The sequence below is a fragment of the Euprymna scolopes genome, chromosome 27, assembly GCF_053919585.1.
Source record: "Euprymna scolopes isolate OS-2025 chromosome 27, ASM5391958v1, whole genome shotgun sequence".
NCBI lineage: Eukaryota > Metazoa > Mollusca > Cephalopoda > Sepiida > Sepiolidae > Euprymna > Euprymna scolopes.
Genome location: NC_136508.1, coordinates 23,760,709 through 23,766,229, shown reverse-complemented (window position 1 = coordinate 23,766,229; position 5,521 = coordinate 23,760,709).

The following is a 5,521-nucleotide window of genomic DNA, read 5'->3' as shown; positions in this document are numbered from 1 at the left end:
GATGACGCCCACAGCTGCTCGGAGTCAGCCACACGCTGGTAAGTGACCAATAAGTTTCCCACACAAGGAAAAAATAGTCTGCCGCGTAATAACATCAGGGACGGTTGGAATCTCACTGCCACGCCTCCATCGTAAGGTACCGTCTTTCCCGCAAACATCTAATCCTAATACCCGTGCTCCATCCCTCAGACGTTCGGGATCCTTGCACTCCAACCCGAATTGAGCTAACTTTTCTCTGACATGTGACGCAGATTGTACGTCTTCATTGACATACACATCATCAATATAGGCCGATGTTGCGTCCTCAGTAGTCTTTTCCTGGGACAACACTGCATTTACGATGGTCTTCATGATTTGCGGTGCCACATTCAGCCCAAAGCCAAGCCGAGTAAGGCAGTATCTCTGACCCCAGAACCACACTGTCTGGAATGGCCACAATGTCTCATCCACTCGCACCTGCAAATAAGCCTTCCGCAAGTCTACTATAGACACATTGGAGCCCTTCTGGCGCCATTCTCTCAGCTTGCTGGCGCACATGTCAGCATCGGCAGTGTACGTCTCAATGTATCTATTGAGTTCATGATAGTCCAGCACCGGACGAACTTTTGATTTGTTATGCTGGACTACAGCCATTAAGGGAATCAGACCCTTGGGTGGTCCCAGCTTGTTGGGGTAGGGGATCAGCCATCCATCCTGGATCCATGCCTCAAGTTCCTTCTCGTAATCATTACGGGCCTCGTCGGTTATCGAGTACTCTGCAATGCTATTCTTGAGTTCGGTTGGCGCCCTTCCTTCTGTACACTTCCACGATGCAGTCCATGCTTTTTGGTGAGGGTCGTAGTCCACCTTAAAATCAGGCCGATCAATGTGAACTGCAGCACACACTGGGGTTTCCAAAAATCGCACAGTCCCATCTCTTCCGATAACCACTCCCCCCAGTGCCTTAATAGCATCATATCCCAATAGTACATTGAATCCCAGCAAATCCCCTCGCATCACCAGCACATTAATGTTTGCGGCCACACCAGAGTTTGTGTGGACTTTGACAGTTCCAGCTCCACAGCAAGCTTGCGTATTGCCACCTATTGTGGTTACTTTGATGTTCTGCTTTGTCTAGTTTCGACACAGTTTGGCACTCATGATGGTGTGTGAGCACCCGGAGTCGAGAAGAGCTGAACAAAGCACTTGGTCCATGTACACATTTATTGTCGGTTGCGCCTCAATTAAATCTTGTCCGGGGAACAGGGCGGTGCTGACGTCCTGCCCCCTGATGCATTTCCCGCACAATTTTGGGATAAATGTCCATAGCTACCACATTGTCCCCGCCCTTTGTTAGTACAATTTCTTGCGATATGGCCTCGCTGGCCACAGCATAAACATCTCCCATTGGTCGTGGGTCTCAAACTGGGACTCTTTTCAGCATTAGTCTTGGCTGCCTGCGCCATCATTACAACCGGTTCCCTCAGGTCCTCCTCATCTCTGATAATGGCTTGAGCGCGTTCTAACAAATGTTCCATGGGCGTTACAGATATGCTGGTGGAAGCCCTCAACAGTTGCTTAACATGGGTGGGAAGGCCGGCCACAAACGCATACGCCAGTGTTTGCTCTGACACTCCATTGCCAAATAGAACTGCAAGTTTCTTCAGCTCCGCGAAGAAGACGTCCACGGTTTCTCCTGGCATGAGCTTCCTAGTGGCAAATGTTTCGTAGGCCGTACAGGGATCCATAGCAAATGCCTTGTATAAAGCATTTTTTATTCAGGTAATATCAGCCTTCTCCACAGCACTCAGTTGCTGATATACACTTAGGGCGCCTCCAGCCAATCTTAGGGGAATCACGGTATGCACCCCCTTTACTTCACAGAGGTTGCAGGTCAGCTCAACCCTTTCGACCCAGTCGACAATAGAAGTGGATCCGTCGAATTCGGGTATCAGTTTTAAATCAAACTTTACCCCAGCCATAGTTGTCCAGGAAAAGAGACAAAATGAAATAGCCGAAATAGCTTATGACCTTCACCTTCACCGAGGTGAACGATTTATATGACCTTCACCGAGGTGCGCGACTTGACACACAAAAATAAACCGCCTCTTAATCACCTGCTAACGCATGCGTCACTGTAACGTACAATGACAACAACAACAACAACCTTCTCACTCGACCTGCCTTTATACCACTATCTCAATCCCTTCTCTTGTGCATGCGCCTGTAGATTCCTGACAATCTCGAGACTTCCGCTTATAAAAACCCAAGTTTTGTTGTCACGCATGCCTATACAAGGCACAAACACGAGGGCGTTTGTTGTGTTGGTAAGTACTACAAGGGACTCACTAGAGCCACCCTGTGCTTGGCCTTATTTCCTGACTAGGACATTGAACTCCGTTCCCCTATTCCCTATTTTAAATTTCTCTCTTTCTTTCAGAAACTGAGAAAATTTGTTTGGATGCCACTTGTGCTCGCTAGATTTGTTTGGACCGGTCTTGTCTGTGAGGTTGACGGTAACTGATTGACAGTTTGTCTTGCTGCTGTTTCCAACTGACAGTAAAGAAGCCCTAACTCTTTGGTAACGCTTAGACTGGCTGCTCTATCATCAGATGTATAATATCAGGATAGTTGTAGTGGCATGTCGCGCATGGAAAGGGACCCTGCTGCTATATCTGGTTGGCTTTCATGAGACCACACATTCTAGACTAGACTCGACTAATGGACCACTGCATGTGTATAGTTGGCACCAAAACAGGCCCACATTGCTCAACACTCTTCCCCTAACAAAACATTAAACAAAAACATAATTAAATGACAACCCAAGCAAATATCATGATAAAACCAGACAACCACCCAGGTTCGCTTTCACAAACATCCATGGGCTTAGAGGTAATATAGGTGATGTAGAGTCTTACCTTTTAGTAAACTCCCCGGATATCTTAGCATTAAGTGAAACAAACTGACACTCTTCAGCTTCAGCCTCTGTCCCATCAACGAAATGTAGCATCCCTCTGCCTGTTCTACAAGTATTTTAACGATGAATGCTCTGACGAACTGCAAGAATTCATACCCCCTCGACGTAAATACCCCCACACAAACCCGACAAGCAGTGAAATCACACCCCTTCATAGTAGAGATCCCTAGATGTAAGAGAGACTTCTACTCCAGTAGTTTCTTCCTCAAAACCGCTAGACTTTGGAATTTCCTTCCGGGTTCCTGCTTCCTCAACTGTACTGACATGCAGAAGTTCAAGTGTAACGTGAACCGACATTTTGTTGCCCAACTTTCCACAGTACCCCTGTAGATTAAGTGGCAATGTGCATTGTTTGGGGATTTCCCCCCAATTAGAAATTAATTTAAAAAACAAATACTTTAACATTAAAGTATACCTCCCTTAGAGTCTATATTCGTAGCAGCCTCTCTTAAACTAGAGAGAAAAATCTTGAATTGGATGACCAGGCTTTTCTGTGCTTTCGACTAACATTTCATCACTGCGTTAGTTTCTTATATTTTCTCTGCTGTTTTTCTTCGAGTCAGGATGTTACCTTAATCGGTCATGTCTCTGATAGTATATATTCAGCATCTCCTTAGATAGTAATGCCCAAATACATACATCTATAGCCCATTCCCTCACACAGACAGTCATGTTTCCAACTACCCTACCAGATCGTGAACCTCAGCAGGTTTCACTTCTAGACCTATTCCTCACCACACCACCTGAGGATTGTGTGACTAATGCCCACAGTCCACTTGGAAATGCAGACCACCTAGTGGTATCAGTTGACATCACATTTAAATCCCAACCTCAAGGTGAAGAATAAAAACCACAAGCTACTACAACAGGACTTACTGGGAAACCATTAGACAACACATCCGAGATGCCCCATGGACCGATATCTTCTCTATTCCTGCTGAATGAGAAAACTGAATGGTGCAAAGCGGGAATTGAAGCACATGTTCCCACACGGAAGTATTATAGCAAGCCCCACTCACCCCCATGGTTCACTACAGATTGTGCAGCTGCCATGGGAAAAGACAGCATGCATTCCGCCGGTTTGTACGTCATAAGTTTGTACATCATAAGTTTGTACGTCATAAGTTTGTATGTTATAAGTTTGTACGTCATAAGTCAAATACAAATAAGCAAAAATTTGTACGTCATAAGTCAAATATAAATAAGCAAAAATTCATAGATGCTAAAAATCATTGTAAAAGAGAAATAGTGACAGCCAAAAGAAAGCATGCTGAAATAATTAGGGAACGCATTGAATCACAAAAGATAGGAACTCGTGATTTCTGAAAAATCTATACTAGTGTAGTGAATAAAAGACAATCAGTAATTCCTCCACTGAGCAACAACCAGAAGGTTGCATGCACGATAACAGAGAAGACGGAACTGCTGTCCTGGCGATTGCCTCTAACTCCATATCATAAAAAACTTGGACACCTCAAAAGCGTGTGGGCCTGATCTCATCTCTGCTATACTAATTAAGAAATTAGCTAGCCCCCATACTTTCAGAGCTCTACAATAAATGCCTTGCTTTCCTAATAGCTGGAAGATGGCCTCTGTGGTACCAATATACAGGAATCCTGATGAAAGAATAGACCCTCTCAATTATCACCTCATTAATCTCTTCTCCCTCTTCACTAAAATCTTTGAGACCTTATTTAATTAAGCACTAGTTCACCACCTCACAAAAGCAAATCTTCTCTTTGACAAACAGTATGGATTCAGGCAATGTTGTTCTACTGCATATATATTTTAGCATTTATTTGTGAATGCATTTACCATGTACTGGATAAAGCGGGTGGAGCCACAGCTGTAGGCTTGAATACATCCAAAGCATTTGGGCTTGTGCATCTACCACTAGCCTCTCCATCTTGGATAGGTTCAAAAAAGAAAGTTGTCAATCTAATTGGTCCCACTTTATCAACTAAGCTCCAGCTCTTGTCCCATCGTCACAATGTTGCATCTCTGTGAATGTTTTAATGGAATGAGTTCTGATGAACTCGTTGCACTTGTACCCTGTACATATCCCGACAAACCCGTTTAGTAATAAGATCTTACCCCTTCACTGTTGAGTTCTCTAGATGTCAAAAAACTTTCTATTGTAATATTCTCTTCCCTTGAACAACTAGACTTTGGAATTCCCTTCCTGCTACCTGCTTTCCTGGTCGTACTGATATGCAGAAGTTTAAATGTAACATAAACCGACATCTTGCTAATCTTTCCTAGACTTGGTCCCAAAAAGTAGCCTTTTTCGTCCATGTGGTTATATGCCTTGTTAGGACTTAACATTAAATAAATACACCTGCAAACACCCGGCCAACGCCCGGCAGAAATGCCAGTAAATAAATAAATAATTAAAGCTGGTCGAGTGTATATGTGAGTATATTTGTCATACAAGTGAATTTTAAACAGAAAAAATGATATGCATAAAAAGTAATTATAAATGCTGAATAGGTGTGGGAGGCTGGTATATGGATCTGCAGAATTGATTTTCACATAGGGGTCAAGGAGTCGGGAGTCAAAGTTGGA